Source organism: Cupressus sempervirens, chromosome 9 (assembly GCF_028749045.1).
Source record: "Cupressus sempervirens isolate cs-2001-9-10 chromosome 9, ASM2874904v1, whole genome shotgun sequence".
Lineage (NCBI taxonomy): Eukaryota > Viridiplantae > Streptophyta > Pinopsida > Cupressales > Cupressaceae > Cupressus > Cupressus sempervirens.
In genome coordinates, this window is record NC_143126.1 from 7,462,763 (window position 1) to 7,475,173 (window position 12,411).

The window sequence follows — 12,411 nt, forward strand, 5'->3', positions numbered from 1 at the left end:
CTATGGGAGTATGTCAAGCATCGAGTTATAACAAGAAAATAAGACATTTGTGGCAACCTTTTGACAGTGCTTTGACATAATTAATATGGAAATATAGAAAGAAAATGGCTGATCAAATCTATTCGAAGTGAATTTTTAAACTGACTTGAAATTGCACTTGCACTGTTCCCATATTAATATTCTAATGTGAAAAATTCAATTAAAGAATCTACTAACATTACAAATGTATATCAACAAGAACCCCAATTAAATTAGTCACTAGCTTGGTCATTTGACATAATCAATATATATATATATATATAGAGAGAGAGAGAGAGAGAGAGAGAGAGAGAGCATGGGTTTACAGAAATTTGAAGGATCAATATAATTTATAAACAATTTAAGGGTAGAATGTCTACAAAATGAGTGAATGATTGAGTGCATGTTCAGTCTTAAGAGTCTCTATGGGAGTATGTTGAGCGTGGAGTTATTACAAGACAACAAGAGTTTTTTGGCAACCTTTTGACACAGCTGTGACATAATGAATATGGAGAATCTGAAAGGAAGGTACTGATCAATATCCCTTCCTAATGAATTTTAAAACAGACTTGAAATTGCACTATCGCTATTCTCATATTTACAATCTAATTGGAAAATTCAATTAACGAATCTATATACAACATTATAAAGAATATCAACAATTTATGAAAATGCAGAGGACGTCAATCCTAAAAATTGACAGGTGTTAGATTTCAGGTGGAATATGGAAATCACAGATCTCACAAATGATGTACAATCATTATGTTACCATCTCATCCCAAGGTGAAACGCACCAACCATGGTTCCCTTCAGAGATATCCATTCTGAAATAGCTGAACCGATGCCATGAAGGTACTGGCATGAGAAGTAGACCATATATCCGAATTACATTTGAGAAAATCTAAAACCATTACATATCCAGGCGAGGTTGGAAACAAAAACCATTAAAAATGTGTAGATGAGGATCAGCTAGCTCTGGACAACATTGCATCCAATCCCAAGATTGCCTTGAGAGGTCATACACTAACATTTTAGGGTATTTCTTGCTGGTGAAATAAATAAGATCCCCATGGCCAACACAAGCAAATCGTCTTGACAAAGACATCAGGAATCCATCACAAAATTCTTTTCTTAATCCACCAACCTTAATCCATTCTTCACTGGCTTCATTAAGCTCCCATATTCCAATTTCTGTTGTAATACCATAATTCCCTGTTCCTCCAATCAGGACCAACCTTCCTTTATGATCCATGAGCTTTACAGAAGTCAAGAAATCAGGCATAGGAGCACTGATTCGGAACCAAGAACCATTATGAACATTGAAACTTATGATATTCCATGGACCCTGCCCTATCACACAATACAAGATTCCATGGCTTACCGCTCTCCACGGAAATACAGGTGCTTCTACAAGGAAACACCTCAGCTGTAAGTACAAATCGATCAATATCTCCAGAAACAAGTTCAGATCCTGCTAGTACCACCTTAAAGGACCTTACCATCTTTTCTACCACCAGACCAGCACCAGAAAGAAGAATTTCAAGAGACCTGGAGGTCTAGGCAATGCTCTCCACAATTTGGAGATAGGGTTGCATATATACAAACAATTTATATTGTTTGCCTTAGGAATCATGCATATAAGACCCTCAGCTGTGGCCAAAGCCCTGCTCTCCGTGGGAAGAAAGCTAAATGACATATTGATCCATCTGTTTTCCAAGGGATCGTAAGCTAATCCCAAATTCTCACGTTTCTTTGGAAAAACAAGGAACCACGGTTCACGTTCTACTGAAAAATAGGCCTCTGAATAATAAAGCAGAAAAAGCCTTGAATGTCTCATAGAATTCCACGATTTACATACTAATTGGGATCTTACAATGCTGGGGATCTTACCATGGCAGGACTCTTTCAATCACATGGTCTGGAAGAAGTCTCCACATATTCGCATCCATTTGGGATGTTTCGCTTTTGGGTTTGAACACTATTTCTCTTCCATATTTATATTCTTCTTCATCTATTCCATTATGTTCCAAACCTATAGAATAAGATAAAATGCGGTTTAACATCTCTTAGGCCAAAATGGTTTATATAAATATTGAACTGTGTTTACAGAACATTGAACTTGTGAATCTTTAGTTTTAAATTAAATCATCAAATTTGTTTGTACGTATAGATGAAACCCACATGGATCAAACCATACAAAGTGAAATTCGCATAATTCAAATTAATTGTTGAAATCGACATTGATCAAAGAAACCCAGTCGAGCTCATAACGCAGATTGCTTAATTTCCCAATCATATCCTTAAAAAAGTGGCTAATTTTTCAATCGTAAGCAACTTTTCTTCAATCATAATCTTGAATCAAATCGTAATCTTAATGTTCTTCAAAATTATGTTTCGCCCAATTGAGTTAATTCCTCAGATTGCAAACTGTGCTCTATTAAAACCTTAAAATTTCTTTTAATTGGTAATTACAACTAATGAATATCAAAATGTACCTGAAAAAATAAGAGAGCCCTCCGCGTCTAGAGCAGGATCGGCAGCCATGTTTAAATAAACAATGCAAATGTCGCAAATCAAGCTTATGTTAGAAACAAAGCTGTAATGTCATCCTGAATGCAATTGTGCGATCCGTAATAAGTGGTGTCGAACAACATATCAACGCTGTACTTCGTTGGCATGGATTAGTTAATCGATTGTGTACAAACATGTGCAACATCCATATTAGTTATTGTTTACAACCACAACATTTGGCATGCTTTTGGATCTTTTTAAATCTTTTTGCAAGATCCCTTGCGCGATTCACGAGTTTAATTCTGGAATGCTTAGGGTTTTGATGACTGCTTCCGGTGCTCTAATCTTCGGACTTTGCATGTTGCCGTCTTCTTTCAGTTAAGCCTAACCCCAAAAAGAAAGAACAAAAAAGTTTGTAACTTTTGGGTGTAAAAAATTAGTTTCTAATTTATTTTTAGCAATTTGAGAAATTCAATTTTATTTTTGCATGATGCATGAGCATTTTGTTATGGTTTAGCTTGCTTTAGTTTATTGATTGTGTTTATGTGTTTTTATTGTCATGTATATTTATTGTGCAAATGGTCTTAAGCCAACCTTCGTCTAATGGTTGATGTTGGTATTGGACCTTTGGTGTATAGTCATCATATACTCCCAACAATCATTGAATGTTTATCTTGAAGGCATTCAACAAGGAATGTCATACGATACCCTAAATGTTATTTTTCTTATTCAAGAATTTGATATTGCATCTAATGACTTGAGAAATTCACTTTGATAGGTTGGTTTTGTGCATAGAGTTCCACTTGAAAACACATTGCATAAATTGGTTACCAAAGCCTAGGCCATTCATAGCATCTAGGCTCGATGGTATTTAGACTCTCACCAAAGACTTTTTTGGTTTTTCTTTGTCGATGCTACCCATGTTTAGGTTATCCTTTGCCATTGACACAGGCTAATCTCCCACAAAAAAGTACCAAAGATAAAAGAAAGTCAAACTTTTTTTTTTTTTTTTTAACAAATTCACAAAAACATAGTGATTTTTCTCCAATTTTTTTGTTGTTTTCAACTATGAACTATGTAGATCATGAAGATCAAATGCTGAAATTTTCAAAAATATCCATGATGTTTTTGATCTTTTGAAAATTGGTCAGTTGTACATTTTTGTGGGAGGATAGTTGAGCCCTTTGTCATTTACCCTAGTTTATTCAGTCTTCCTTGGTTATTTTTCATTCATGGTCACGAGAATTTCTATCTCTAACAACAAGAAGCTCAAAGTCCTAGCCTTTCTACAATTCCCCAATCTTGCCTTGTCCAATCGATTGATAAAGTGGTTTGCACAAAACTAGACTATTTTTCTCATGTTGTTCACTCGAAAAAGAGTATGTGTGAAAGTGGATTTATTTGAAGATTTTAAATAGTCTATTGATATTCAAATAAGAGGTTTGTTCTACTCTCAATCAATACTCTATTTGAATTTTCCCAATGCTTGTTATTGATGTCACTCTTTAGAGCGCAAAACTAAGGATTGCTCTTTGGGTATTCTTGTAACTCCTCCTAAGGAATCCAACAGTCCACACTTTTTGGGATTGCTAAAATTAAGGATGGTTGGACTACATTCATTCACAAAATGAAGGGTTCCTCATCTTCCTCATAGAAGCAACATAATTCTATTGTTATGTTGTGACAATGGGGAAAACTTTAAGAAACCCCGCCTAAGAAAATTATGTAAAATGTTGGTGAGTCCAACATTATTTGGGCGGGGAAAAATTCATTTCGAGGGCAATTATTTTTCCCATGTAGGAAAAATAAATAATTTCTATTGCTGAATTTTTCCTTACCATATTAAAATTCCATAAAAATGTGGTGAATGATTTCATTTTTTGGTTAGCTGTAAATAGTTTTGTAATGTGACATGAATTGATTATTTCACATGGGAAAAAATAGTAGTAGTTTTTGTCTGTTCATTCAGTGGTTAGCGAAAATTATTAAATTTGTTGGCAAATTTGGAGTCACAAGTGGGTGTGGGGTCATGGGCCATATGCCAAGTGTAGTTTTTTGGACTTACAAGTCTATTTTGCATGAAGTTTGTAGAAAGGTAAGGCTAACACTTAACATACCAATGTGTTGTCATTGATTAAACAACTAGTTGAGGATGACCAAAGAGATACAAAGTAGGAGTGACCACTAGTAGAAAGGTGCACCAATTAACATGTGTTTTGTGCCTCTATCAAAATCATGATAGGAAAGAAGTCAAGGAAAACATGCAAACGAAGGATTGAAGACAAAGGGTCACCAAAGATGTTACATAATGAAAGGACAAACAAAAAGAGTGATGTGACAAACATACAGGTCAAAGTGGTGGAAGGACACAAGGACAATGACTACATAAATACTCATAGAGAGAGTGGCAGGTCTACCAGACTTTACCCCTACTAGTAGGTGTCATGTGTCTTTTGTGAATAACTCAAGTATGTGATTCAAATTTGAGATATATTGAATTTGAGGGGGATTTTGTTTTGGGTAATAGCTCCCATTAATTGTAAAGTGTATATGGACACTCAGACTTCATAGTTGAGAGTTATTGTTGAGGTTGTTTATGTTGTTGGAAATATTCAAGATATGACAAGTTACTGAGAGGGGAGGGGTGAATCAGTAACTTTAAAATTTCAAACAATAAAACTGCATACTGATATATTCACCATTCATCCAAGTAACCTATTGTAAGCATGAAACAAAATCATTTGCAACACTTGAACACACAGATTTGGTGACCCAGAAACCTTCCAAATAGAAAGTAAAACTGGGGTGGGGATGAAACCCACAAAGCTTCGTTATATACAACTCCCCCATAGAATGTACATACAGTATTTACATGAGCTGTATATCTCTTCCTTTGTACAATTTTTCTGAAAACACTTATTCACCCATAGTATACATATCCAACAATAATCTCCCCCTTTTTGACAATAATGCCAAAGAATAAAAGAATATATATACTTATATAGAAACACCAAAATGAGAGATGAACTCTAAATGTACCTGAAGAATAAGCTGGAGAGTCTTATCCCAATTCTCTTGCAAAATTTTGCAGGTGGAAAGAGCTACTTGAACTTCAGCCGAAAGTTCAATCACATGGTCTGCAATGGAGAAGTTATTATCATGGATTAATGTCTTTGAATGTGTAATGTGCTTCTGCATTGAATCCATGATGGGAAGGATCATGTTTTGGATATCTATCAATGTAGATCGGATCCTTGCCTCTTCTCTCAACAGCTTTGCCTGCTTCTTTGACAAAAATTTGATCCTGAGGTGATGAGATGAGCTTGAACTGGGGTCAAGCTTCAAGTTCTGTGCGCTCACCTTCAGATCCTCATCAATTTTATTTAGTTTCTCTCTTATTCCCTTAGTGTACTCGGTAACATCACAAAGCTTAGCAAAAAGAGATGTTACATTATTAAAAGATTTTTCCATATCTGCCAAAACTGAGGTTAATGCAACCTGATTTATTGCAATGTTCTGGACAATGTGCCCCAACACCTTATTATCAAATTTCTTTGCTGCACGCTCAATCAGCTTTTCTTGTCCGAAGGCATCTTCATTGAATTTATTAACTGCCTCTTCCAATTGAATCAAAATGTGTTGAGAAGTATCAACATCAACACCTATAGCCTCAGTAATTACGTTTCGGGCATCCTCAATTATCCTGTATTCCTTATCCCTTTCCGATCTTAACTGCATCTGAGTAGCCTTTTTCTCAATAAGTTGACTAGCATACCTCATTTCTTCAATGGTAGCATTATCAAAGTCAATCTTTGGAATTACTATCTCTATGTCCAAGTCAATGTCTTCAGGAATTTCCTTTCCAGTGATCATAAGTCTTAATGGTTGCTTTTGTTTGACTTCTGAGATGACTGGTTTGACCTTTGGAATAGACACAACAGTAGAGACAGAAGGACTAGCAGTAAAAACTGGGATGCTTGAGGGTTGAGTGCCAATAGGAGTATGTACAAGGTCAAAAATTTGAGTACTGGCCAAAAATGGTGATACACTCGGTAATATAGTATCTAAGCTCACTGTGCCTGAAGTAGATGGCGACAAAATTGTAGAACAAATTGGAGTAGTCAAAATTGGAGAACTCACAGCAATACCAACTGATGATGATGGAGTTGAGGAGGCCAACTCGGTAGATGAAGAGGGGTGCAGCTCGGTAGACGAAGTGGTAGTCACTTCCACTGATGATACCTGGAGCTGAGATATGGCAGGTGTAGATGAACCTGCTGAAGCTGACTCCAACCTTGATGATGTCACAGGTTTAGCTAGGGAGTGAGGAAGGGATGCAATAACTGCTGCTGCAATTTTTACCGGATCATCCTCCTTATCTTCCTCTTCAGCTTCTTCCTCTTTGTCTTCTTCCTCTTTCTCTTCCATCATTGCATGCAACTCTCCTAGTGTAACTGTGACGGATGGAGCGCTATCTGATTCATCACTGCTGCTGCTGCTGTCATCATCCTTTATTTCTACTGGGTCTACACTGGGCTTATGTAGATGATAGATGTTTTTCCACATGTTTGTAGCATCATTTACAACATGCTCTATATCTTTGATCAAAATCAAACAAGTGTGGAATCTGATCATCATTTTACCTTCATAGGTTTTCAATTCAGATTTTACCTCTGCTCCAGTGAGACTAGGCCGAAGATTCTTCAGGGATTGCTCATATATATCTTTTACCGTCTTAGTGGCTAACTCCCATCTTGACTGTACTCTCTCCAGTAGTTCTTTAGAGATATGAGGAGCAATATGGTCCGGGGAGTATTTCCATTTTCCCATTTTGTTAAGTACCAGTTCCTCAATCTGCATTTTCTCTGCATCAGTCCTTGTCTCAAATTTCAATGCCTTGAAATTTGTGATGCCAACTCCTTCTTCCAATGATTTGAGCCTTTGCTCGAATGTAGGTGCAGGCTTGACCAATACAGGTTCCTGAATACCTTTTCTTGTCCTCCGAGTAAATACTGTAGTAGGCTGCTTCTTGGGCTTGGTAATGATTACCTTGCCTTTCTTCTTTGCCGGTTGCTCTTCTTCTGATTCTTCTTCTCCTTCTTCTTCTTCTTCACTTTCTTTATCTTCACCTTTTCCCTCGGTGAGCATAAGAGGACCCATTGCAGTTTTCAGTTTGGCCACTTTCCTCTTACCTTTGCTGATGGCCTGTGGAATTTTGATTTCCAGTTCAATTCTGGCCTTTGCTTCATCATAAGTACCAAAAATCTGTTGCCTTGGGTCTACTGGCTCAGTTACCAATGCTTCAATGATATCCCTTGTTTCATCAATATTTACCTCATATGGAAGAGGTTTCACCCATGCAACTCGGGGTCTAACTGCTTGTATGTACACCTTGTCACAGTCAACCATAAAACATACGTCATCTTTATATTCTTCAACAAGCCTAGGAGGAATTCTGAATCGGTTATTCATCCTCTCCTTAAAGTCTTCAAAATAGTTATCCATGATACTATCAAAATTTTCTCCCATCTCTGCTATAAACTCTTTAATCTGATACAAAATTGGGACATCTTTTCTCCATTCTACGGTTCCCTTTGATGGAAAGAATTTTTGTACATAAAATAGTAAACATATTAACAGAGATCCAAATTTACAGGGGTTATTCTTCGATGTGCTTATACTGTCCATGTTCTTGTTTAACTGCTTCAACATTACTTCTGACAGATCAAACTCAAGATTCTTCTTTACAATTTTTAGGGCCAAATCCACAGCTTCACACGGTACACTACTTAACCTGCTAGAACTATATAACTTATATGCAATAATATGTATGCCAAATCTTAGTTCCGGATCTGTTATAGTGTTAACCTTCAAACCTCTACCGTCCTACTCGGCTAGGGTTTGCCTCTGTAACTCATCCCGTCCTAGGGTTTTGGTGGTTTTGGCTTTGCTGAGCATCGGGAGACCTGTGATTTTGTGAATCATCTTCTTGGTTATCAAAACGGGTTGTTCCAACCACAACTGACCATTATGCACTCGACTCAAGATATACCTAATCCATTTGGTTTGGAAGTTTCTAGGCATATGCGCGATGTGAGTCAAACCTTTAGTTTCCAAATGCTTGTGCTTGATTTTGAGAGAACCATTTACACATAACTCCGCTAGGGCATTATCCATGTCCAATGTCCCTATTTCTTGAATAGCACACTTAAAATGAGTGCAAATGTCGTTCACGAGGAGTACCTTGGGTGGAATCTGTGATTGAGCTCCATTGGGATCGAGCGATTCAGCGATGGCAGGAACAAGCTTGAACGTAGGTGCCTTCCATTCCGTTCCCTTCACAAGCATTTCGGAACCCTTCTTCGCCTTGCTGCTGCTGGTGCTTGCGGATGCCATTGCTGCTCGGTGAGTGAAAAGGTTTCGTAAGAATACTTCGCTGGAAAATCTCTTCAAATCGCTTGAACTCGCTTGAAAGCCTTTTTTTTTTTTTGTAAATTTCGAATTCGTGGTGAAAAATGAGGTCGAAATCTGCCCTTTTGATGAAAAATTTTTCCATTAATGTTCAGTACGGAGGTAGCTGCGATCGACAGACTGTCATCCACTAGCTCGGCTTAAACTTCGCAACTCGGTGACCAAAAGAAAATAGGTTAAACCGACCTTAACTCGGTAAGAGAAGAACCAACCATGCTCGGTAAGTGCAACTTGGTGAAAGAAGCCTTATTGCACCCGACTGAGCTCGGTAAGGTCATGTAACGACCATGATCCTGATGTATCTGAAATACTGATTTGATCATATTTTCATTCTAGGACTGCTTAGGATATTGCTTTGTAGATACAGTCCTGGTCTTATCCTGATGAGTCTTAATTGGAAATGGTAGAGTTACTCACTTCTTGAGTGACCATTCCATCACTTGAATTATCTGGCTCGGTAGACTTAGGAATCCATTGCTGCTTCATTTGCTTCCGAATATTGTCTACTTTGATTTTCTTCTCATCCTCGACTTTCTTTATGTTCATGCAGTTTTTAGATATATGACCAAGTTATGTACATGTATAACATCTTACAGTGGTATCCCTTTTTCTTAGGTGATGCCTTGCACAGTTTATGCCCGTATGACCATATTCTCCACAATAATGACATCTGCACCAAGTGTTGTAGTCCCAACCAAATATTGCTTTGACAAGTTGTTCTGCTGGATTAAATGATTTGGATTTGCATTGTGATGCCTTATGACCTTGCTTTTGGCATTTGTGACATTTACCTTCAAATTTTGGTTTCTCTTTGCATTCATTGGCTTTGTGTCCATGCTGATTGCAATTGTAGCACTTTCCATTAAATTTGCCTTTTCCATTGCTCCAACATCTATTAGATGTATGACCTAACTTACCACAGTGGCTGCAAGTAGGTCTTTGATTCTTTTGAGTACCCTGTTTGGAGGATTCATCTTCTTCCTTGTATCCAAGGCCTGCTTTACCATTTTGTTTATGAAAGTTTTCTTCATTTTGCAGATTCAATTGATCCATGTCCTTTTGAGATTTTACCATTCTCTCATTGACTTGTTTTTCAGAGATTAGATCACTTTGTAAGCTTGCATTGATTTGCCTTTCAGTAATTAAGTCATTTCTCAAATTCTCATTCTCAGATCTTAGATTCATAATTTCTTCATTTGCATTAGATAATTGAGTTACAAGATTTTCAAGCTGAGAGGATTGATTATTCCTTACCTCTAAGTCTTCAGCTGCCTTGTTCCTTTGCTCCAAGATTTCGCATAGCCTGATGGACTGGATTTCTTGTTCCCTTTTGAGCTTTCTTAATTCTTCCTACAGAGATCCATTCTTTTCTAAAAGTTCTTTGATTGCTTTGTCAGCTTCATCTGAACTACTTGATGGTGAGAGATCTTCAATCTTTTCTTCAACATACTGATGGTCATTCATTTGCCTTGTAAGTTCTTTTCTTCTTTTCAAGGATTGTGAAAGATGCTCTTTTGCTTCATTGAGTTGAGCCATGGCCATTTTCAGATCTAGCTTTTCATTCTCAATAGTTTTGTCAAGTCTGAATATCTCCATTGTCCTTGATCTTTGCTCAAGCTGTGAAACTTTTATCTTGAGAACCTTATTGCTCTGATACCAATTGATGTGATAGATAAAACTTTTCTGCTCCAAAACTTGACCTTGCTGAATACCTTCACAACTCAGCACACATACTTTCGCACGCATGTATTTCTTTCACACTTTCGCATTTTCATTCATTACCATTACTATTACCATTATGTTTGAATGATACAATACATTGCATATATATACCATCCAAATAAACAATACATGCAAGGTCGGCCAAAACAACAAGTGAAAATCTCTATACAAAGTCGGCCCAAGGTAAAAACTCGGGTTCATTGAACTGACTCGGTGTCCTTCTGATACTCGACGTCCACTGTGTTACTCGGCATCGTCATGCACTTGGTAGAAGTGAAGGCACGGTCCATACTAAACACTTCGAGTAGTTCTGAACTCGGTAACCACTGGAGACTCGGTAGAAGAGATGTCACTCGATGAACACTTCTATCTGAACTGTAGCTCGGTGATCAAAGGAAACACTCGATAGAACCTTGTGACTCGGTGATAGTTAGTTTCCTTGATAACCGTCTGAGCTTGGTAAAATTAATTTCCTTGATAACCTCAGGAGCTCGGTTATCACGAAGTTCTCGGTCAATACTAAGTACATCTTCACTCGGTCAAAACTGATTCCTTTCTTTACCTCGAACACTTGGTAAACACTAACTTCTTTGTTCACCTCGATCACTCGGTAAACACTGAGAACTAGGTAAAGCTTGGCTTACAAAGGAATGTCCGGTGAGAGCTCGATAAGCATTCATAATCCAATAAGTGTTGTAACTAATGACAAAAATGTATCATAATGCCAACATATGTTGTTGTTCATATTGAGTGTGTAAGCAAGTCAAGGAGATCCCAATAGAAGAGAAGGGAGTCAAACAAGAGAGTGGATGTGGAGAACAACGAAGCAAAAGTGAACCAAAGAAAAACACAAGGTAAGCAAGAGAAAATAAGAAGATAATAGTACAAGGCAAGAAAGTGTTATTCTTAGATCATTTACTTTGATTGCTTTCTCACCATTGCATTTATTTGTAAGCTCTTGACATGAAAAACTTCAACAGAAAGCATTGAAAATCCTCTTATAAGGAACCCTTTAGAAGGATTGTTTGCAAACCCTCTAAACATGTAGCTCTCACAAGCTTTTACAATCCTAATAGGGTATGAACATTCCTAACATGATAAATTCTTAGAAGGAATAGTTGTAGCGTTTATTGAAGGGAAACCCTTTACATGCATTATAAGGGTTGGTGGATATATTACTCCAACTATGGTTTTTATCCTCTCATCAAGGGCTTCTACGTCCAAAATATTTATTAAAGTATGCTTTTGTATACGAGTTTACTTTCTTCTATAGTTTTGCATTCATTACCTTATTGTTGTTTAGAAAACTTGTAGTAAATCTTATTCAGCTAGGAATGAGATTAACTAGTAAAAATGTTCGTTGGTTGGGACCGATAATTCGTATCAAAGCCAAGACCCTGATGAAAAAAATCCTAATAGCTTGAGGGAAGATCTAATGGAAACCTTCTGATTATAGAAACAACTTGATGAAACATTTTCTTCTATTGAAGGCTTGAAGGAAAAGTTGAGAAAGTCCCTAAACAAAAGGAAGAAGCTAACAAAGAAGGCATGTAAAATCCAAGAATTCATTGAACAACTAGAAGATCATAGTGGATCTAAGGAGTCTAATGAAGCCATAACTGATCTAATGACTGATAACAAAAAGTTGAAGGAAACCATTACATAGATAAGGAAAGAGAAGGAAGAACT

General features: G+C 37.1%; 1 pseudogene across 1 annotated transcript; it reads right to left on the reverse strand.

Annotated features, from left to right (window-relative positions):
- Positions 1–615: 615 nt before the first annotated feature.
- On the reverse strand, positions 616–2,913 carry LOC149537351 (F-box/kelch-repeat protein At3g61590-like; annotated as a pseudogene). Its single transcript, XR_016356556.1, has 2 exons — positions 2,514–2,913; positions 616–2,050 (listed from the first exon to the last, which is right to left on the reverse strand). The product of XR_016356556.1 is annotated as an F-box/kelch-repeat protein At3g61590-like (transcript).
- Between the last annotated feature and the right edge of the window lie 9,498 nt (positions 2,914–12,411).